Below are 25,256 nucleotides of genomic sequence, written 5' to 3'. Positions count from 1 at the left end.
AGGAATACATTTTCATTTCAGAAGCAATCAGACTATCACTTAAATTGGAAAGTTTACAAATATCTATGCTTAAAAACAGGAGAGTAAACCACAAAAGTTACAGTTTAAGTTAATAATCAAGACTGTGGCCTGGGTTCAGACTTGCTGAGTTTGAACCTTACCTCTTTAATTTACAACTGTATGACTATCAATTTATTTAATCCCTTTGCATCTCAGTTTCCCTTGCATATAGTTAGAAAAAAAACATTTGTGACTACTTCATAGGTTCCTAGTGGGTATTAAAATAACACAACACATAGAAGTTCCCTAAGACAGCGAGTATCACATATTAAGCACTCAAAACACAGGCACGCATAGTCATAAAGAAGAGGGTTAAAGGCCATCAAAATTTTCTGATACAGGAGGACAGCTCTGTTCAGCATGTATCAGAACTCTAGGCAGCCAGGTAATGAAAGAGTTATTTCTTGCTGGACCAAATGAAAGAGAAAAAGATCAGTTTATTGATTGATTGTGTTTGCTTTGTTTTACAAACTGCTGAGGAGCTATTCTTTGCTTATCCACCAAAAATTGTTTGAAATACTCATTTTATTTTCATTCATTATTAATCAAATTATTTTTTCTCCTCAACTTTTGGCTTTTGAGTCTCCCATTGGTCCACAAAGTGGCTAGGAATAAATAGACTAAAACAGAAAGTTTAGTCTTTTATAGAATTCTCTAAAGGACCTCTCTTAACTCAGACTTTAATTGAGAGTATAATTTATCTTATGATCATTACCATTATTTGGCAGCAGTACAGTTATTTTACAACTTACAATGGTAATTACATACAAGTTTTCATCATCTCCATTATTATTTTATAGCAGTATGATTATTTTACACCTTACAATGATAATTTTTTTCAACAAATATGTAAGGACAGATGAACAAGTTTTAGTCACTTTTTTTTTGAGAGAGAGAGAATTTTTTAATATTTATTTTTTAGTTTTCGATGGACACAACATCTTTTTTTTTTTTTTATGTGGTGCTGAGGATCGAACCCAGCGCCCCATGCATGCCAGGTGATTGCGTTACTGCTTAAGCCACATGCCCAGCCCAAGTTTTAGTCACTTTTATAATCTAAAGGGAATGACCCTCTAGTGACAGAGTTTTAGTCTTTGTAATAAGAAATGGAACAGAGAACTGTGGAATACAATATCAATGGCAGATTTGATTTATTTGTTTATTCATAATACAAACTTATTATTGTTTTATTTCTACTTTCTGCAAATTACCTGGGCAGAGAGTAGAGAGAGAAAGCAATTAATTGTATGTCAGTCTTTCTGATAAACCTCACTTCCAAACCTTTCTCTTCTCACGTGAAGTAGTGTCATTTTGGTTAGTTATTTAGTCAGCTCTAAATATCATTACTATCTTCTATACTCCGTCCCAAATCATCTACTGCCAGACGTGTAGGAAGACTTTCCAGAATAAGAGTGTATGTGTGTATGTGTGTGTGTGTGTGTGTGTGTGTGTGTGTGTGTAAGGGAGGTAGCAATACAGGAAATGCTCTACCTTGCTGGACAATGTCAGCTTTGAGGGTGACTACCCGGGCTCACTGACAAACTTATTGATTCTCTGTCCTCATCCCCCACACCCCCATCTCCTGCCAGTTTCTCATCTGGCATTAATTATCTGATGACCCCTCTAAAATGCTGCTATAAACTTGGATGTATATTTGGTTCATTGGGAGTCCATGACATCTTCTCTCTGAGTACTTCTACAGCAAGATGATCAGGAAGAAATGGTTCATCTGTCTCTGCAAATTACAAGGAATAGGCCACCTCATTTTCTGTCTAATTTTGTTAACTCTGGTATACCCATCTGCTCATTTAAGTGGCTTTCAGTATATTTTAAGCTCTGTCTCCTTATACAATGTCCTTTGTACCCACAGAAAACTTCTATATGCCAAGTAGAGGGAATACAGGCTGAATGAGATTCCTTTTCCCTAATTTATCCCTCTCTCTCTCTCTTTCATGCCCTGATCATCACTCATTCTACCAAGTCAGTGTCTCAGAAACTTTTAGACTTGGTGTAAGTTTCCTTTACAACTGAGATACAGGTCATATCACCTCTTCCACCTTGTTGAACACTTGTCATTTGTACAATGAGATGAATGCACACAAAATGTTGTTTTCCCTAAGAAATTATTTACTTATTAACTGTCTGCTATTTTTTAAACCTTTTGGCTAGTGTGATAAGCTGAATGGATATGCCCTTCTAAAATCGCTATGTTGAAATTCTAACTCCTAATGTGATAGCCTCGGTAGCTGGGTGCCCTAGGGAGTAATTAGTTCATGCAGGATGGAACCACCATTGGAGTTATGAGAACAGCCATATGCAATCCAGGAAGCAGTTTCTCAATGGACATCAGAAATGCCAATGGCATGGACTTTCCAGGCCGTTTTTTGGGGGTCCATGGCCAGCATCTCATTGGGGGTTCTTCTTGCACAGGAGGGTATAAGCCACCCTAAAACTAAAAATCTCAAATAATTAGTGAATAACAAAACATAAATACTCAGAAATATATTTACAATAGGCAAAGTTACTGATAGATCTAGTCCACATGGGTTCTGAAACTAGACAAAGAAAAGATGGCCCCGGTGGTTTATTTAAGGAGGTACATTAAAGGCAGGGATAAGGTTTCAAGGGCAGAGTCTTGCTTTATGATGTCTTTTAGTCAGCAGATTGATTGACATCTTGGCAAGTCACATCCATCTCAGCTGCTGTGTGGGATCTTTGGCAGAGCTCGAGGGGGAAGTTCACCTGTATCAGCTGGTTAATCTCTGTGGGGGGCGGGGGTGCCACAGGAAGTTCCCAGTGCCAGACTTATCCCCTCATGAGGCTACTATGTGCAACAGTCCACACACAGCCCATGGACAGCTTGTGAAAATTCTAAAATAAATTTCTGTTGCTTAATCCACCTGGTTTATGCAATTTGTTATAATGGTATAATCTACTCCCCTCACCTCACCAAAACAATCTGTAACCTAAACAAAAAGAATATGTCCTGACCAACTAGAATAACAATAATAAAAAGGCACCACTTTAAAGTTAACTGTAGTTGATTTAGAAATCCCAACAGGGTCTCTACCCATTGCTTCAAGACCATATACATGGAGAATGGAATAGGTTAAGGGAACTTCATGAAGAGAGAAAGAATGAGAAAAAGCAAAGTTTCGTGAAAATCCAACACAGCAATGGTCAAAGGAAAAAGGTAGGTGAAACTGAGGATCTTATATAGAACCAAAAGAGAAATGAGGCTCCTCAAATCCACACTACCACCATCAACAACCATAAAAGAAACTGACCACAAGAGAGGGCACAAATGAGGGGATAAGGAGTTCCTGAACTAATACTGAATGGAGAGGGTTTCAAGATGGCGGAATAGAGAAGGTCACTTTTCAGGCTGCTCCATGATGTAAAACCAAGAAAGCAGACAGACAGTTTTTCAGCAAGTTGTTGTTATTATTTGTCTCCCCCTAAGCTGTGAGGTACTGGAAACCTTCAGGGACACTGTAAGTCTATAGGGTAGACATTCTACTCCCTCAGATCCATCCTGCTAGATGTAGACATACAAATAATATGAAAAAGCAAGGGAAAAAGCACCCCAAATAAACCAAGATACTCCAGTAACAGAATCTAAGGACATGATGGTGGAAAAAAATGTCAGAGAAGGAATTTAGAATTCACATAGTCAAACTGATCTATGAAGTAAAGGACGATGTAAGGAATAAAATCAGAATAAAAATATTATTAAGTGAAATATTACTTCATTAAAGAAATAGAGATTCTGGTTTAAATTAAGAATTCAATAGAAATCATCATCTACACACTAGATTGCTTGAAAGACAAAGTTTCAGGAAATGAAAACAAAACATATAATCTTGAAAACTAGGTTGTCCATGTAGAAAAGATGTTAAGACATCATGAACAGAACTTTCAAGAAATATGGAATAACCTGAAAAGACCAAATTGAAGATTTATTGGGATAAATGAAGGCTAGCAGATACAAACCAAAGAAATACACAATCTTTTCAATGAAATAATATCAGAAAATTTTTCAAAGCTAAAGAATGAAATGGAAAATTAAATAAAGAAAGCTTATAGGACCCCAAATATACAAAATTACAACAGACCCACACCAAGGCAAATTATTATGAAAATGCCTAGCTCAGAGAATATAGATGAAATTTTTTAAAGGCTGCTAGAGAAGGAAATCAATCCAGATCTCAGCCAGTTTCTCAATCCAGACCCTCAGAGCTGGGAGTTCTTGGAATAATGTATACCGAGCTCTGAAAGAAAATGAATGTCAGCCGAGAATACTGTACCCAGCAAAATTAAGCTTCAGAATTGACGATGATGTAAAACATTCCATGATAAATTAAAGTTAAAAGAATTCATACTGAGAAAGCCTGCATTACAAACTATTCTCAATAAAATATTTCATGAAGAAGAAATGAAAAGTAAAATTGAAAAACAGCAAAGAGAGGAACTACACTAGAAGAATAGTCAAAGGAGAAACTAATTCAAAAGAAATGACAGGAAACAAATGTCATTTCTCAATAATAATATTTAATGTAAATGGCCTAAATGCATCTATCAAGAGACATAGACTGGAGATTGGATTTAAAAATAAGCTGTCTTCAAGAGACTCACCTCTTAGATAAAGAATCCACAGACTGACTGTAAAAGGATGGGAAAAAACATATCACTAGCTTGGATCATGTAAACAAGCAGGGGTTTCTATCCTTATGTTGCTTAAGGGAACTATACATCAAAAAGACATAACAATCATAAATATTTATGCCCCAGACAATGGAGCATCTACGTACATCAAACAAACCTTTCTCAATTTCAAGAATCAAATAGATCACAACACAATAATACTGCATGACTTTAACATTCTTCTGTCACCACTGGATAGATCCTTCAACCAAAAACTAAATAAAGAAGCTATAGAACTAAAAAACACAATTCATAATTTAGACTTAATAGACATAGAATATTATATCCATCAATGACTGAACATATTTTCTTCTCAGCATCACACAGATTCTTCTTTAATATAGACCATGTATGCAAGCTATCACATATGTTGGCATACATTTGTAATATCACCTTAATGTATTTTTAGCATCTGTAGGATTGTTTTGCTAGCTGCCTTCCCATTGACATTGATTGCTTTTGTGTTCTTCATTTTTATCTTGATTAGAATTGTTTAATTTTTATCAACTTTTAGCTGTATTATTTATTTTCTATTCCATGTATTTTTGCTCCTACTCTTAATTTTTCCTTCCTACTACCTAATTTGAAAATAATTTGATTCTTAATCTAATTTCTTTCTGATGCAAGTACTTTGGGTTATAAATGTTCATATGAGTACTGTTTCATCCCAGAAATTCTGACATTTTAAACTTAGTTCAAAGAACTTTTTATTCACTTTTCTTGTGCTTTCTTCTTTAACCTGTGAGATATTTATAAGTGTGCCATTTAATTTTGAAGTACTTGAGATATGGTGGTAGGGTTCTATATATCTTAAGGTGATTGGTTTCTAATGTAATAATGTTAGAGTCTGTAAACAAGTCAGGATGGCGCCTGGCATTTTGCCAGGGGAATGTTAGAGTTCGTAAACAAGTCTGGATGGTGCCTGGCAAAATGCCAGAGGGAGTGGTTTGAGAAGTAACAAAAGCGAGCCATTAAGTGTGGAGATTCCTTATTGGTTGACTGATGTATCTAGTTTATGCTAATTAGATAAGCTCTGTGGAATGTATAAATACTGCTCCTGTCCTGCAATAAATGGCTTCCACTCCTGCTGTATCAATCTGCACAAATTGTTCGTCACCCCCCCGGTTATTTTGCTGTAGCCGGACTGCGGCATAATAAATCATGCAAGAAACACAGTCAGCATGATTTTAATGTTTAAAAATGTAACGGACATGCTTTTTATACTGATTGTATTTGGCTACACGCATGTCAAAACTTGTCAAAATTGATCAACTTGCATACTTCAAATATGTGCATTTTATTGTACTTCAATTTTACCTCAATAAAGCTATGGGGGGAAAAAAACTGAATGGAAATGGCAAAGGAGTCTGACCCTATTCACAAAAACTACAGACATAACAATAGAAAATACAAATAAAACCTCATTAGTGAAATTTCTTTCTTTCCTTCCTGTGCCCCCACCCAAATTTTGAAGCTACAAAAACTATAACACTACACTTAAAATGAATCAAAAATTCTCAAACATTTGGAAATGTGAGGACAAACACTGAGTCAGAAATACATTGACAACATCGAATGCTGGCAAGAATGTGAAGCAACAGGAACTTCCATTCACGGCTGGAAGAACACAAAATAGTACAGCCGCTTTGGAAGACAGGTTTGGCAGCTTTCTCCAAAGCCAAAGATAGACTTATGAGTAAAAACTCATACTCCTATGTATATATCTAAATGAACTGAAAACTGATGTCCACATAGAAATTTTATTCACAATTGTCAATTACAGAGTAAAGGGAACTAAAAAGAAATAACAACCAAATGTAATGTGGGATCCTAGAGAAGGCTGTGGACTGGAAAATGGATCTCAGTGGAAAACAAGTAAAATACAAAGACATTTTTAATTTAGTTAATAGTGTTACACAAAGTTAATTTCCTGATATTGGTCATTTTACTCAAGTTGTAAAAAGATATGAATATTTTTTGGCAGCCAACATTTATTTTATTTATAATTTTCTTGTTCTAGAAAAGATTTAAAGTGGTTCCAAAAAAAAAAAAAAAAAAGACTCTTAAGTTAAAATCAAATAGATACAGAAAATTAAGACAGAAGTAAAATGATGCCAGAAAAACAATAAAATAAAGCAGGGGTGAGATCAGTACACATGACACATGAACAGTGGCAGCTGAGACTCAAAATACCCTCGAGTATCAGTAGAGTTTCATGACAAAATACAATTAGAAAAAGCAATTTTAGAATGCCTAATTGAGGAGATCTAAGCATCACCTCTAGAGGTGTGGCTTGATTTAACAACAGACTTTAAAGTACCTGGGATGGGGTTTAAAATCAGGGACCCATGAAGGCCCTGAGGGTCTCCAAATTATTTAATATTTTCAAAGAGCCTTCTAACTCCCCCCCCAAAAAAAGATTAGAAGTTACTCTCAGTGGGTGGGTGGCTACCTATCCTTCACTTGCTCCCCCATAAAACTTGTGTTTTAGTCAGCTTTTTTGCTGCTATAACTATAGGACCCAACCAGCAAAACTGTAGAGTAGGAAAAGTTAATTTGAGGGCTTATGGTTCAGAGATCTCAGTCCATAGAAGGCCAGCTCCATTCCTTGGGGCTCAAAGAGAGGCTGAGCATCATGGCAGGAGAGGGTGACAGAGGGAAGCAGCTTACATCATGATGATCTGGAAGCAGATACTCCACTCTTCAGATACAAAATATGTACCCCCTAGCCACGCTCTAGTTCCCACCTTTGCAGCCACAGGCCACCACTTATATTAATCCCATCAGGGATTGATTCACTGATTGGTTTAAGACTCTTAAAACCCAATCATTTCTCCTCTGAACCTTCCTGAATTGTCTCACATGTGATCTTTTGGGGGATACTTCACATCCAAACCACAACAACTTGCTTGCAACACAAGTCTTGATCGGCACTGAGTTTCAGCAAGTTGTAGTGGCCCTCCAACAGACACACAAATGCAGAGCTCTGTGCATAGTGCAGCAGTGTGAGATGACATGCACTCTGTGGGGGTCATGCTGGGGTGGCTGCATTTGAAGTTGAGATCACAAGGAGGAAATCTTGAAGCCATCAGCATGCATGCATTAAATAACTCTAGGTAGCAAGAGGGCAAGACACTATCTCAAATAAAAACATAGTTCCCATCCATATCCCCAGCCTAGACCACTGAGGTACCAATTATCGGAAGAACAAGTGTATGCTCAAGAATGGGACATTAATTCATTCATTCAGTCACCAAATACATCTTGATTGCTCTGCTGCCTTCCTGTTTTGTGGCAGTAAAATGCCCCTTCTTCATGTTCTGGCACGTGCAGTCATCACTGTATCTGATTTCTGAGTCATGTTGCAGTTAGTTGGCCCTAACATTTTTCTCAAAATCCTCATTTTGAGTACAAGCATAATAATTTTTTTTTTCAGATCAATATGAGGAGTAATGTGCAATTAAAAACAAAACCAAACTTGTTCGACACAATCACAGAAATGTGACCAATTGTCTGTTCCTCTCCCCTAAGGTCTCCCTTTTTACTATGTTACTAAAGGGAAGATTCAAAGTTACCTGCAGAAGCTCATGCCTGTAATGCCAGCAACTCAGGAGGCTGTGGTAAGAGGATCCCAAGTTCAAGGTCAGCCTTGGCAATTTATGGACCCAAGTTCAAGGCCAGCCTTGGCAATTTATGGACTGTGTTTCAAAATAAAAAATAAAAGCCAGGCACTATGGTAAACATGCCTATAATCCCAGCAACCAATGCTGGAGGCTGAGGCAGGAGGATAACCAAATTTTAGGCCAACCTCAGCAACTTAGTGTTTCTTTCTCAAACTAACAAATAAAATGGACAGGGAATGTAGCTTAATGGTAAACTGCCCCAAGTTCAATTCCCAGTTTAATTCCCAAATTAATAATAATGATAATTAATTAATTAAATTTAAAGAGGCCTGGGGTGTAGCTCAGTGTTAGGGCACTTACCTAGTGTACATGACACCCCTGGGTTTGCTCTCTGGTACTATAATAAACATTAAAATATAGAAACATATAGTAGAAAAAAATATTTGCCCAGAATCTCTTGGAGGATTCTAAAATGCACAAGAGGATAAGGCCCTACCCTATAGAAGTCAAGGTGCTAATTTGACATTAGTGTGAGGAAGGGCTTATTTTCTGATGACCACATATAGGATTATTTCAACAATCACTAGAAACCCATGGGTAGCTCGATTGATTGGATGATTAATTTCTTTAGCTAGTTATTGTAAAGTACATATAATGTGTAAATACTTAGGGTAGATTTTCAACCTTCTGGAGCAAACTTCTCTGGGGAAAGGTAAGAGATATTTGTTACTTTGTTTAGTAAATCCCATGCAGGTGACATTCAATCCTGGCCTGGCTCTGGGAATGCAAAGAATCCCTTCTGCTTCTTTCATGGTCAAGCATTAGCAGAGTTTTTCCATCTCCTACTCAAGCAGGTCCTTAGTCAAGAAGCCACTAGTAAAGCCCCCAGGACTTCTACCTTTCACGCTCTTGGATAAGAGGGGCCTTCCCTTGTCTGCACTGAGGACCTTGGCTCAAGGTGCCATTCTAAGCAGATTATGTGCAGTGGAGGTATAATGACTAAAAGAAAAATGAGACACCTCTCCTCTAGCCCTGTGTACTGCTTGAGATGCCTAGCGTGGTCTGTATGACACATGCAGGGAGAGGTGAGAGGGACAAGACAGGCAGGAATGGATGCTCCTTGGGATGGAAGTCCGGCCTGCTCAGCTTTACTTCTGGCCCTGTTCTAAGCCACTTTACCTGCACCATCTCTTCCTCTCCCAGGAACTGCAGGAGACCAATGGGCTTCAAGTTCTTGATCAGTTCCTCGTCCATGCTCAGCTCCCCTATGGCTTTCCTCTCAATGGGGAAAGGCACTTGAGAAAGCTTCTTCTGTTATTGAGACCAGGGTTGGGGGTACCCTAGCAGACTGTCTGGTCTCTTGGATGGAGGTGGTTTCAGAATTGCCCAGTCAGAGGTTAAAAAATAAGGCACCTGAGTGCCTTGGCTTGGGTGACTTCAATCACCCCAGGATCCTAGAGCTCACATGCCCTGAGCAGCCTCCACCAGCCACTGTTGCTACAAAGTTATCTCAAGGCACCACTTACTACCCCTTGCTCCCCAGGTTACCCAGGTTAGGCCAGCCTATCTCATGTCGCCATTAGTATAGCAGCTGGGTTTTCTCTAGAAGTTTCTGCTCTCCTTCCTACCCTTTTTCCCTGGCAGGAAATGCTGAACTTCAGAGTGGATGTTCCAAGGTAAGGTGACCCCAAAACCAACCTGGCAGAGCCCAGCACTGTAGGATGAAACTCCTCCTCTCTAAGATATGAATATTAAGGGAAGTGAGATGAGGGGCAGATGGAACCTCTCTATTTTTGGTAACAGTTTTTTGTAAGGCTAAAATTATTTTGAAATGTAAAAAATGAAGAAGCAAATATCTTGGTTAAAAATGTCAAATATAACAATATATTAAAACTTTAAGGGCAGTGATGTTATACATGAGGATGTTGAACATAATTATTACCCATATTTGTCATCATTTTATCAATATTATTGTAATAGGATGCTGTAGGATTTTGAATTGAATTTTTGTTTATTTATTTAAACAACTAAAACCCATAGCAAAGGACAAACATGATGAGAATAAAGCATCAGAAAATCAGACCTGGAAGCACTTGGGCCAACCATATTGGTTTATCTCTTGCAAAGAAACAGGATTTTAACAGATATAGCTGGCAACATTCCTTACCCAAAGTATGTTTAAAAATGAAAGTACTGGTGGCTCATGCCTGGAATCCCAGCCACTTGTGAGGCTAAGGCAGGAGGATCGCACGTTCAAGGCCAATCTCAGCAATTTAGTGAGACCCTATCTCAAAAAAAAAAAAAAGGAAAAAAGAAGAACTGGGGATGTGACTCAGTGGTTAAGGGCCCCTGGGTTTAAAAAAAGTTAAAAAAAAAAAAACTTACTGGGAAAGGGTAAAATGTTATCTTTCTGAATAACCCAATATGCAAGAAGACATTCTACTTTTTCTCTACATATTCCATTTGAGGGAGAGGGTCATCCTGCAAATTAGTTCTGCTTCTCAAAGCCAACAGAACAATAGGCTCACTTGTCAAATACAGAAATGCCAGGAAGAAAAGTTGTAATGGTTGAATTGTGTCCCCCTTGAAGATATGTTGAAGTCCTAACACCTAATATCTCAGAATTTGATTTTATTTAGAAATAGGAGTCATTGCAAATGTACTTATAGCAGTTACACTAGATGAGATCATGTAGGGTGGGCTCTAAATCTAACAAATCCTTATAAGAAGACAGTGGAGAGACACAGGGGGAAGGCCATGTGACACCAAGACAGGGATTAGAGTGATGTGACTGCAAGCCAAGGAATGCCAGGGATCAACAGCCACCATCAAAAGCTAAGTTCAGGCAGGGAAGGGGGATACTGGGTCTTAGACAGTGTATGACCCTATTGTCCTACCATGACTTTGATCTTGGACTTCCAGCCTTGAGAGCATAGGAGAATGAATTGGTTGTTGTAAGCCACTCTATTCATGGCCATTTGTTAGGGTAGCCTTAGGAAACTCCTACAAAGAGAGAGTGGCATTTCTATCACTGGAGGCTATTAGTCCGGGTAACCTACTCAGTGCTTACAGAGCAAAGAAAAGCCCTGGAGGAGGAATTACATGGTAGAAGGGAAAGTTATCAGAGGCGAGGGTAAGAGATATGTGAGATTAGACTCTGGTTTTAGATGAGTGTTTTAATCAGTTTTTGTTTTTGTTTTTGCCAGAGTAACAAGAACAATTATTTGGAGGCTCACAGTTTCAGAGGTCTCAGGTCATAGATGGGCAGCTCCATTCCTCAGGGTCTGAGATGAGGCGGAACATCATGGCAGAAATGTGTGGCCAGAAGAAAGCATCTGGAAATATGGTACCAGGAATCAGAGAGAGCTCCACTCAAAAACAGCAAAATATGAACCCCAAAGGCATGTCCCCAGGTAAGGATCTCCTCCAGCCACACCCTACCTGCCTACAGTTACCACCCAGTTAATCCTTATCAGAGGATTAATGTACTGATTAGGTAAAGGGACCCATACTCAATTATTTCACCTGTTAACTTTCTTTCATTGTCTCACACATGAGCTTTGGGGGGATACCTATTATCTAAGCCATAACAAGGAGTATGAAGCAGGAAGATTCACACAACCAAAAAAGATGGTGTGACATCGTCAATAGGACTTAGGGGCTGAGCCTCACAAATCCAGGGTCCAATGTGGCTGCCTGGACTTGAATCTCCATGAGTATGAAACATTTTAAGACAGCACCAATTCTTATCAAGCCCATACTCACAAGGTAGGAAAGCAGACCACGCAGTCCCAGAAAAGGAAGAAAGAAGAAAAGAACTTACATGTTCTCTGGGCCTCTCTTCTCACTGGGTACCCATCACGTTACCATAGTGACAAAGGATTACCTCATTCCTCCAGCTTTAGCTATGCTATGTGGGTGCAACAGAATGTCAGGGAGCTTTCATGGTTATGGAAGAAAAAGGAGAGGTTTCTTTCAAACAGGGGTCTGGGGCTTTACAATTAAAAGGTCTGAACTTTAGGAGCTAAATAAAGAAATTTGGGCTAGGGTTGTAGCTCAGTGCCAGAATGCTTGCCTCACATGTGTAAGGCAATGGATTTGATCCTTAGCACCACATAAAAATAAACAAATAAAATGAAGCCATGTTGTCCATATACCACTACAAAAACATTTTTAATTAATTAATTAAAGCAATTTTAATAACCTAAAGAGAATAGAATGTTGTGTAAATAGTGATCATGAAAGGTATCTGCTCCCCGGTGGGGAAGAGAGAGATCATTGATCATTGTTGTTCTTACCAGAAAAAATAAAACTTTTGTGTTTGCACTTCAATGAGGAATGATTCCAAACTAATATAAAAGTAATAATAACAAAACATCATAGTAGTAATAATTATCATGTCTTCCTATCGTCTCAGCACAATATTCCTTATCTGTAAGTAAGAGAAGTCTTCCTTTTATGTTTATCTAAGGGCAATATTTCTCTCTCTTTTAAAAAAAAAAAAAATTAATGTGTTTTAATTAGTCCTACATGACAGTAGAATGCATTTCTTTCAATCAAGAGATTGGCAAGCAAAAGAGTGGAGGGATCAACTCGGTGAATTTGGCAAGGCTTATGGATTTCTAAATGATGACCATTTTCGGAAGTGAATGGTGGAGGTGGGGAGGTCTCTGGGGAGGCTTGTGCCTTGAAATGTAATGAATTTTGTTGGGGAGTAATTCATTAGGAAATGAGAAAGCAAATGCTTTGTCAAGAGGAAGTTTTTGAAACTATTACTCTGTTTTAATTAGGAGGCTTGCATTTCCATTAAGAAGCAAGAAAAAGTGTTTTCTCCAGCCAGGCAACTCTTTCAACAGGAGAATGTTGATTTTTAATAAGGCAAAGTATTTAGAAACCTTACTATTGCACCACCTCTAGAGGTTTGCAGACTATCAAGAGTCAGGGAAATATGAAACATTTTATTACTATTATTATAGAAGAAAAGTTACTAACCTTCTATGAGTTACATTGTCTTATATTTTAGAGCTAGGTGTATGACCTTGGGAAAACATCTCCACCTTTCTGAGCTTTAATTTTATCCTATATAAATGAAAATAGCACTTATTAGATGCTAAGTTCAAAAATCTCCTGCATCTACAAAGGAGTTTTCGTAAAGTGCAGGTATTATGTGAATGTGCAAACACTTTAAGGATACTGATGTTGTTATTTTAAAAGGTTTAATCTTGAAATAATTATTTGTCTATCAAATCTTTTCTCTGTTAGATATTTGGTTATGCACCTTCTTTTCGACAAATATGCATAAAAAAGGCAGGGTATTTTGGAGGGGGGTTACTGAGTATTGAACACAGGGGTTCCACCACTGAGCCACATCCCCAGACATTTTTATATTTTATTTAGAGACAGGGCTAGCTGAATTACTTAAGGCCTCATTAAGTTTCTGAGGCTGGCTTTGAACTCGAGTTCCTCCTGCCTCAGCCTCCTGGGATTACAACTGGGATTACAGGAATGTGCCACTGCACCCAGCAGAAGCCCATGTATTTTTTGGTTTAAAATGGCATATGTAAAGTGTTTAGCCAAAAAATGCTAATAGCAGAATTGGAATTCAAAGCCCAATCTTTCTGACTACACGAGCCCTCTTCTTAATCTTTACCTTCTTTTGCCTGTACTTTCATAGAGAACTGTCAAGATCACATATGAATGGAAGAATGAAAGTATGAATGTGAGAGGCTATCAGGACAGACATGGAACTTTGCAATCAGAACTGAAGGTTTTGGGTGATGATTTGAAGAAGAAATTTTTTAAAAATCCATTACAGTAGAAAAGATAGTTTTGTTTTTTACATTTCCTTCATTCAATGCTCTATCTCTAGCTCCATGATGAATCATGCTGACTTACTATGTATATTTGTTGAAAAGAAACACCTATTAAAGAAAAGAACACACCAAACAGACAAATGATTGCTTCAAGACTCAGCTCTTTAAATGTGATGACATTAGTATCCTTAAAGCTTTGACACACACACAAAAATGCCTACCCTTTATGGAAACATTTTTACACATACAGGTGATTTCTAACAGCACAGTATGCAAATAGTAGAAAAACCAAATAATTTTAAGAGATGTTACAGTTTGACATGCAAAAGTAATAGATATGTCTAGGAAGACATTATTCAGTTATTGGTTATTTAACAGGTCAGTAAATTTTAAATACCTATATGTTATATATCTAATTCAAAGATATCAACTAAATAAATGACCAAGAACTTCAGACAACACTGAAGAAAGTTTTCAATCTTACATATTGTACCCTGCCTCTCTGGTTAATAAATAAATGATAGGATAAATGAACTTTTTTGGGGGGAGGGCCCACCAGAGATTGAACTCAAGGGCACTGGGTCACTGAGTCACATCCCCAACCTTATATTGTATTTTATTTAGAGACAAGGTCTCACTGAGGTGCTTAGCACCTCAAAGGCTGGCTTTGAACTCGAGATCCTCCTGCCTCAGCCTCCAAAGCTGCTGGGATTACAGGTGTAAGCCACCACACCCAGTGTGAACTTATTTTTTTTAAATGAATGATGTCAGTTCTAAAACCTTCTACTTTCTTGGAATTCCTAGTACCATACAAGTGTTAAGTTCTTCATTAATGGTAAAGATGGTTTAACCATGAAGCAAAAATGAAAAATGAGTGTCACATGCTCTTCTTACTTCCCTCAAACATCATGGCCTTACATTGCCCACTTGCTGATCAAAGAATCTGTGAAGTACTGCCAGTGTGGCACTGGGCTTACTGGGCAAGCCCAATCATGTAGTCTGTGTTGACAAAGCCCTTCATCCCTCTAAAGGCATCAGTACTTATTCCTATGGCGGTAGCATTACCAACAAGTATACAGACTCTATTGTTCTTACTTTAAGGATAACTTTAATACTTATAAGTTTTATAAATTCTTTCTCTGGCCACAGTTTTACATAAGTTTATGAGATTTTAAAAAATGCCTATGACTAAATTCATCTCTGGGTGGCAGCTGCAGTGTGCACCATTCAGAACTTATTTTTCATGTTGTGAGTTGAACCAAAAGTCAGGATGAAGATCTTGGGCCTAACCTTAGCTCCAGGTCCCAGGGGCAGATGTGTGACAGTGGGTCCAGGGGCCGTGACTGCACCAGGTGTGGTGTCCACTTTCTACATTCCTGATTACATCTTCCTTGTCTATAGAAGCCACCAGCCTGAGACCAGTGACATTCTAGTTTCATAGTAAGATTGGTGTGACTGTATCATTGTGTTATTTGAAACTTGAAAGTTAAAGGAAAGTATAATAAATTATCTCGTTTAAATAACTAATTTAAGTCCTCAGTAGTATATACCAAAGACATTAGACTGTTTAGTATTTCATTTTCATCAGAGAAAATAATCTTTTTTCAATTTTCAAATCATGTGCTCTGCAATGATTTACTCTTTCCTGAAAGTGAAATGTACACATATTTATAAATGTATATATATTTACACATAAATATATATGTATATATCTTTAGAAAGATCCTTTGTGAATACTAAAAATGACAAAATAATGTGCTTAAGCAATGCCACAGATCTGCATGATCAAAAGAGAAAATAAAAATTCTAAATGAATACATAGGGGATTGTTCAGTTTTGCAAATTATCAAATAAATGCAAATTAAAACAATGAGGTCACATTTCATTGATATTGCACAGATACATTTTTAAGTAAATCACAATTGCCAAAGATGATGAGGTAGTGGTAAAATTTATAAACTCAATTTCTCATACAATAGTCATGTAGTGCTATCTATTGCAAAGTAACATATGTTTATCAAAAGATATGGCAATAATGCCATTTGCAAGAATTTTCCAGGAGATACCTTTTGTATAGGACTTTTTTCCTTCCTTTTAATTAAAGTGTCAACTGCAATGTTGGCTATAATATCTAAACGTTGAGAAGTAATTAATGTTTCCAGATTGAAAGCTATGGTGTGGATATGGCTTAAGTGCATCTTACAGAGGTTCACACGTTGGAAGTTTCGCCCTCAGTGTGGTAGTGTTGAGTTGGTGGGACCTTTAAAGGATGGATTTTAGTGGGGGTTGGTTGGTCATTGGGGTGCTATCAAGATAATTCTCATGGGACCCTAGGTTCTTGTGAGAGCAAGTTTTTATAAAAGAGGACTTCCTTGTTCTCTGGCTTTCTGTCTTATGGTGCAAGAGCTGCCTCTTGCACTCACTTCAACTCTGATGCCATCTGCCATAAGGTGACCCAGACAAGGGTAACTTGCCAGAGCCAATGTTTTGTTGTTTGGAATTTTAGCCTTCAAAGCCATGAGCTAAATAAGCCTTTACTTAGCTGTAGGTATTTTGTTTTACCACAGAAAAGGAACTAATGCACTCACTATTATTTGCTCATTCATTAGAATGTTGCATAGACATTTAAAAGCATTTTGAAACTTTGCAACATCATGAAAAACAGGTAAGACATGAAATTCTAAAAACACAATACAAAACTTTATACTGATAATAACTGAAAAATACATTTGCCTAAATTTACATATAAACATGATTATATTTATTTTAAACTGTTGACATCAGGAATGTTTCTTGCAATTTTAAAAACTTTATTTATTTGTTTATTTTAGTTAATGTGGTAACAAATAGACTGAGTTTCTGGCAGGAAATAAAATCATTTTCTCATTGGAGAGCATGCGTATGCGAAGGTGAAGAGCGTAAGTTCATTGGTCAGAAGAGCAGTTGACTTAGTGGCTACTGCCTCACTTGGAAATTGTGAAATAATGAACAAATAATTTATATTTTGAGAGTCAGTTTCATCTTTTGAAAAACTGAGATAATAATTTCTCAGAGTTGTATAAATTTAGTGAAATAAAGTCTTTTCACTTAGTAAATTCTAACATAAAATGAGTGTTTAAGAAAAAAAAAATTCTCATATTTTGGCAGCAACCAAGTTTAGGTCACCAAAATACTATGCAGTGAATCTTCTATATGCCAGAGTGTCTAAATAAAAAGTGAAAAACAGATAAACCAACTAAAATACCTGTGAAGTATATGTCTGATAAATTATTGTTCCATTTTGGACTTTAAAATACAACATATATTTGTGAGTACAATTTCCTTCTGTTTTTCATATTTTTTAAAATATCTTTATTTATTTAGGGGCTGACGATCGAACCCATTTCCCCACACGTGCAAGGCAGGCGCTCTACCACTGAGCTATAGCCCCAGCACCTGTTTTTCATATTTTAATGTTATAGTACACAAGGTCATTGCAGCAGAAATGCTTTTATAAAATTAAACTATGGTTCATGTTTACATCAATTAAAAGGGACACTAAAAATTACATCAAGTGGATTTTTCTATAAGAAATCGAATATCTGAATGGCCGACATACTAACGGTAAATAGCTCTTCTTCTCTACATTATAACCTCATATCTTATATTCCTATGTTTGCATTTTGACTTAATCTTCTGAAAGAGCTAACCCCCTGCCCTTCCCCCTACCCAGCCCCACCAAGTGCATGGACAGTTTACTCTTTGTTTTTTGCCCCTGGTGGGGTCTGGCCTATTTTATATAGGCACAATAGCCACAGGTTCCAAAACCTCCCACTGATCCATGTATTATAGAGAGTTTCTAATACAAAGGTCCATAAAGACAGCCTTCAGATTGTCAAATATATGGTTTTAACTTGAAAGCTGTGCGCATTTGGTCTGGAAAGGCATAACAATGGCTCCCCAACATTGTTCCTCTTTTCAATATAACCACACTTGAAAGGAATTCAGTTTCTTTAGCAACAAAAGTATCCCAAGGACCCAAGGTCCTGAGTATTCACATCTCAGAAAGACTCCATGTGAGAAGAGCCACCGTAGTTTCTTTTGAAGATTCCATCATTGCCTCTCAACCCATCTGGATCAGCATTGGACCGAGGACAATCTTTTTCACTTGAGATCTGGCATGAGACAGGAAAAAGAAAAAAATCAAAGAGATGCACCACCTTCCTGTCCTGAGGTTCCTCACAGCAAAGGGACCCAGGTAGTTAAAGTAAAGCAACATACTGCACACGTGACATGTTAATGAGTTCTTGGAGACTAGTGGTGCCAGTGACATTTCATGAGGACATTTCTTTATTAGGTGTCTTTTATGGGTAAATCATCCCCCCAAATCTCGAAGAAAGCTTGCGACATCTTTGAGAAGCAAATGGGAACTCACAATTGGCCTTTCCTCCAGCTAATTGCTATTAAAGATAATTAGGTGATTTTCTTTTTATTTCTTTCTTTTTTTTCTGCAAATGTAAAGGTATCTTTAGAGATAGTAGGTACAAATATCTATCAAGTTATATCTTTACAGAAGAATGCACTAAAAAAATCAGCAGTCTTTTATACACTAATTATTATTAACGTTACAAAAGACTCTTAGAAGGGTTTCATTGAGTGGTTACCCCATCATTCCTCAATCCTTCATTCAGTTATGGTTTGGATGTGAGGTGTCCCCCAAAAGGTCAAGTATGAGACAATGCAAGAAGGTTCAGAGGAGAAAAGACTGGGTTGTGAGAGTCTTAACCCAATCAGTGAATTAATCCAATGATAGGGATTAACTGAGTGGCAACTGAAGTGTTGGGGTGTGGCTGGAAGGAGGTGGGAATTACGACGTGGCTTTGGGGTACATATTTGTATCTGGCCAGTGGAGTGTCTCTCTCTGCTTCCTGATCATCATGTGAGCTGCTTCACTCTTCTGCCATGATGTTCAGCCTCACTTCCAGCCCTGAAGAATGAGGCCAGCTGTCTGAGACTCTGAAACCATGAGACCCCAAATGAACTTTTCCCCCTCTATAATTTGTGCCAGTCGGGCCCTTTAGTCACAGCAGTGAAAAAGTTGACTAAACCACTCAGCATATAATTTGTTGAGTGTTTAGTATGTTAAAGGTACTACTCTAGTAAATTGAACAGCTTTATTTATTCATTTATTTATTTGGGGCACTAGGGATTGAACCCAGGGGCACTCCACCAATGAGCTACATCCCCACTCCATTTTTACTTTTTATCTTGAAACAGGGCTTCACTAAATTGCTGAGACTGGCCTCAAACTTGCGATCCTCCTGCCTCAGACTTATAAATCACTAGGATTACAGGTGTGCACCACTGTGCCCAGTTTGAAAGAGTTTTTTTAAATAGGCAAAAGTGATTCCTGCAGAAGGTAAAGAAAATACAAACAATAGACACAAAATCATATAAATAGAATAGTGTGTCAAAATTGCTAAATGCAATAGGAAGAAAGATAAAGCCAGCAAGTAGTTCTGGGGTGAAGTGCTGGAGTCATCTAGTTTTAAAGTGAAGTACTTGGGACCTCTAGTTATAAAATGAGAAGTGTGTGCCTCTGAAAATTCAGCTTTTGTACAAAGGCTTGGAAGAGATGGGAGACCTAACCCTGCATGTATTTGGGAGAAGACTATTCACTCCATGTGTTGGTCAACTTTACTCCTGTAACAAATACTTTCAATAATCAAATTATAAAGAAAAAAGGTTTATTTGGTTCATGGTTTTAGAAGCTCCAGTCTATGATTGGTTGGTCCCATTCATTGCAAGTCAGCTTGTGGGAAGGAAGCACATCATGGCGGAGAATGTGTGGCAAAGCAAAACACCTAAACTCATGGAGAAAGCAGTGCCCTTCAGGGACATGGCCCAGTGAACTAAAAGCCACCTCCTGATAGTACCATGGCTGAGACCAAGACTTTAACACATGGACCCCTGCAGGCCACTTACCGAAACCACTGCAAGCTGCAAGGACATTGCAAAGACCTTAGCACAAAACCATGGGCACTCTGCTGAGCACAGAGAGAACAGCAGCATGTCCAGGCCCACGTGAACGAGGAAGAAGGAAGCAGGACATGGATGAGGCAGGTCACTAAAGCCACGGGGACTTTGTTAGGGCTTTGGGTTTTTAACCTGAGGAAAAGTAGAGCCAATGAAGTACCTGGAGCAGGGGATTGTCCTTATTTAACTTATATAGGTTAAAAGGTTCAGTTTGGGGTGTGATCAGAGGAATAGAGTTAAGTATAGTATTTGGCAGGGAAACACTTGCCTGATGTTATCATCTCAAAGTGTTCATAGGAATGCTTCTTTGTGTATGGACATATTTATTTATTATAAATGAACACATATATATATATATATATATATATATATATATATATATATTCAGCCATATTTATTGAGCAGCAGCACTCTCACAGAATCAGAAATTCCTCTCTACTTAGGGAAACCCCTTCGTGTGGATCATTTGACATGACAGAGAGTCTCACTTTCCTCCTCCAAAGAAAAGCTGAGTCAAGCATGCCATGCTCAGGTACGGAGAGGGGTGACATTTATATTCTATGACTCACATAAGAAAAAAATGAAACCTTCATTGCTTCTGATTGGAAATCCGAGCAAACTCAACCATCTGCTTAGAGAAGACAAATTTTTGTTTTCCACCTTGTTCCAACATAAGTGTTTACTGTTTGCTTGCTTTATTTCCGTTTTCACCAAATGTAAGGAAGCATTGTTATTTCATTAACAGTCGGATCACTTTGGATAAATATTCTGGTGTTCAGTGTCTCTTTCTCTTCTTCCTCCTATCCCTTTGTCTTTCATAAAATAGACCTAGACCAGGTGGAGAAAAAGAGACACGTTCCTGAAAAGTTTTCACATAGTTTTGATTTATGGAAAGTGACCTCTGGTTCAAATGGCTGTCATTTAAAGGGGACTTGTGAAAGTGTTGTTTGGGCATATGTCTCTGTACAACTGGTCAACCTGGGGTGTACATGGTCAACAGGCATCCTGCCCTGGTACCTACTGAAGTCTGACAAGGTTTGCTTGGTCTGGTGGGCAGGACGCTGACAGTAGGTAATGGTGACAGTGATGGTAATGATGACAGTGATGGGCATGATAGCTCTTGCCACTGCCTGAAGCCTCCATAAGAAGCTAATACTGTGTCCTGGGAGCACATTTTAGAGGACAACGTTGGAATATTCACAATACTAGATGCTGAAGATCCTGGTGAAATATTTTCTTTCCGTTACCACTCCATTCAGATCAAAGATGTTAAAAGTCTTAATTTTGACTTATGGATACTTCTAGGTCCGTGGTAATAAACAAAAGCCCACAAATCATTGTCCATCTGGCTCATTGGCATTTTCATATCTAACATCTCTTGCCTGGCAACACATTTATTGGCATATAATAGTTTTTGCCTTACTTTAACCCTCATAGAAAATCAGTGGTAGGTCTGTTGATCAGTAATCAGTGCCTAATCCGAAAGCCTCCAAAAGTTCCAGAGTTGACAAAGTCCCACAGTGGGTGACAGGGCTGGAATTAGAACCTGTCCCTCTTAGTCCACAGCTTCTGCATATTTTACTGTGTTTTATTTGTCCAGTGCTGTTCATTTGATGGTGGTGGCTGGGGGATGAGACAAGTGGATAGTTAAACATAAGGTAGCCTCAATAAATAACTAGTTAAATTTCCTTTTTATTAATCCTAGCAGCTCTGGAGGCTGAAGCAGGAGGATCCCAAGTTCAAAGCCAGCCTCAGCAATTCAGAGGCCTCAAGTAACTCAGTGAGACCCTGTCCCTAAATAAAATATTCAAAAGGGATCGGGATGTGGCTCAGTGGTTAAGCAGCTCTGGGTTCAATCCCTCCCCAGTAACCCCTCCCCAACCAAAAAATTGCTTTTTCTTCCTAATCATGAAGAAAATACCTCATCTGTTAAAACATTACAACTCAGAGAGTGCTAAGAGGAAAATAAAGCCCACCCTCTGCTTCTCAGGAGCCTCAGAACGTAAGCTCTTCCTGGAATTTAACTTCTAGCCCTGGCTCCAGTCCCATCCCTTGCTCCCATCCCAGGGGTGCAGGGCAAGGCCACCCAGGCAGCAGTGGGGAGGACTGTATGTTAGCAGCACCACCAGCAGGAGAGTGGCAGCCCAGACCTCCCTCTGTGCCGCCAGCCTGGTCCCCATCCTGTGCTGGTTGTCATGGCAACAAGGGCACTGCTGGGACAGGTGCCTTATTGGGACTGAGACCCATGTGGCTCAGATGAAGAGGGGAATTAAGGAGGATCTGCAGCTGGCCCTGCAGCTCCAGCAGGAGGCCTCTGAATCCTGCAGCGCTCTGCACAGTGGTTAGAGGACTGAGGAGTCTGGGGAAGTTCAGGAATCCAAGTCAGAATATCTAGAGGGAAACCCCCATGTGGCTTTGCCTGGTTGGAAGCTTAAAGAGACACAGACTGTAGGTGCAGGGCCTAAGTTTGTTATTGGTGATTAGAAAAGATACTTTCCTAGCCCCAGGAAAAGCACCTATATTGTTCTAGTCTCTCCAAGCTCTGGAGTGAGTGAGAAAGCAGAACAGAGTTCACACAGTGTTACTCTCTGAATCAATGTCAAGTGGCAGGAAATGGAAATGACTCCAAAAGAGCATCCGAGTTCTTAAGTGTGTGTGTTGGGTGTTTTTCCTTGAGAAACAACTTAGTGGTTGTCAAGTATCGAGGCTTAGTTCTCAGTTCAGGATTTGAACCCAGGACTCTGTTTCCACAGCTTTCCTGGTACTATACCATGAGATACACTAATTGTAAATTTTTTTGGGGGGAGCAGAGAAGAAAAGGTAAAGTTCTCTTCTGCTTAGTTATTATAAAAATCACAGTAAACTATAGAGATCTGAAGCTTAAGAAAGGTCATTTGAAGAAAAGTAAAAACCCTTCTCATGTTATCTTGTGTGTTGTGTGTGTGTTTTATTTTCAGGAATGTCTTCAGCGCCTTTTTGATTGCTCTAAACGTAGACAGATATTGGTATAGGCAACCTAAGTCTGCCACTGAAATGACTTTCACAAAAGCTTTCTTTCTGTGATGTGGTTGATAGAGATCAATGCATTTAATATTCATTTCAGGCTAATTAGCTAAAGCAAGGGTCCCATGAGCACCAAGAGCCAGGATAAGGGACATTTCAGGACAACTTTGTCTAATTCCTCTTTAAATGCTAATAGCTTTGAGATTATTCTATTAACAGGCAGTATCAGAAAAGAAATAAAAGGGCCTGTTTCGTTTAATAAAGGGATCACCCGATGGATTGGAATGTTTGTAACAGCCTGAGTAATTATCTATTCATTTAGGTCAACCTGCTGTGGGCTTCAAAAAAACATAACTAAGAAGAACAGTCCGATTTACGCACACCCTGCCATGAAGCTTCATTTTGAAATAACCCCTGATCCCTGCACTTCGACACGCCTACTAAAATACAGACCATTTCTATAGGAGGGAGTAAAGATTTCTTTCTTTGTAATCCCAGATCTCTCAAGTCAAGCATTTATAATATGCTAAATAAAAGCCATAATGTGTGTGGGCAAGGAAGCAAAAGATGTTCAGACTAGATGTACACCATCATCTAGAAAATTGGAAAGACTTAGGTTCAAATTTGGGTTTACTTCCAGAAACCCCAAACACACTCCTCCTAGGCTGTGTTTAGTAGTTCTATACCACTTTCGTTATTTTTTGCTTTTTTTTTTTTTTGTTGTTGTTTTTGTTTTGTTTCTGGGCTGGCCTCAAATTTGATCCTCCTGCCTCATTCTCTGTAGTAGCTGGGATTACAGGAATGCAGCCCTGCACCCAGGTTAGCACTCTCACTATTGATTACAACTGTTGAGTCTTTGTTTTCTCTGTTATAAACTGAGCATAATCATAGAATCAAGCTCACAAAGGTTGTTGCAAGATGATTTATGTGCCAAGGGACTAATCCAAAGTAAATGTTCAATAATTACTATTAATCGTTACCTGGCTCAGCTACAGAGGTGGTCTCTCTCAAAGACTCCTGAGAAAGCAAAGGGCATGGTAATTAGCTAAAGAGTTCAGACATTTATTATCTAATGAGGATCCATTCAATAGGCAAGTTCTGCTGAAGGAGATGGTCAAAGCCATGGATCCTACTCTTGTTATGGTAGTGCTGACATCAGTCAATTCTTAGGACTTCAATTTTTGGCTTCCATGGTGATTAAGAAAATGGAAAATTCATCTGGGGAGGGAGTTGGCAAAAGTCTGTCTGGGTATTCATGCTTCAGCTGAGTAGACTCAGGCTCAATGAAGTTCTAAACTTTGTACAGTTTTTACCATGACATGTTCTGCTACTGTATCATCAGAAGGGCACCTTAAAATGTAGAGTCTAAATTCCAGCACAGTTCTGCCTAATTAGAATATCTAAGGGATAACAAAAGGGAATGTGAATTTTTTAAGATTTTTCTCATGACATTAGAATAAATTTTCAAGTCCAGTGTTTAGACATCAATGAGCTAAGGATGTAGGTGAGAGTGAGCCCAGTGCTGTGGGATTTCACATTTGTGATGGGAAACTTGCTGAACAGATTTTACATATCAGCCTGTGCTCACCTCTTTAGGGATATACCCAGGGCTTTTAACCTGTGCTTCACCAAACCTCAAAAACCTACATGTCTTTTCCCTGCTTTCCTCCACCACTAAGTTATAAGAAAGGGGGAAATGGAAGATGGTTCTCAGTGATTGGTCTCTGAGGCTTTGACCCATCTCTTGCCTACAGCTGGGAAGACTGAGGGAATATGGCTGGAAATTTTAAATAGATAAAAATTGCAGTGCTAACCACCTTGATCAGTGCCATAGTTAAGACATGAAATCTCTCCCAAAGGCCCATGTGTTCAAGGCTTGGCACTGGGAGGTAGTGGAGTCTTTAAGAGTTGGTGCCTAGTGGGAGGTCCCTGGGTCTTTGGGAGTGTGATCATGTAGGGAATTGTGGAAATCTCCATCCCTTCCTATTTTTCATTTTCACTTCCAGGCTATAAAGCCAGTGGGTTTTTCTCTGCTGTA

This window comes from Marmota flaviventris, chromosome 9 (assembly GCF_047511675.1).
Source record: "Marmota flaviventris isolate mMarFla1 chromosome 9, mMarFla1.hap1, whole genome shotgun sequence".
NCBI lineage: Eukaryota > Metazoa > Chordata > Mammalia > Rodentia > Sciuridae > Marmota > Marmota flaviventris.
This window is presented reverse-complemented; position numbering follows the sequence as displayed.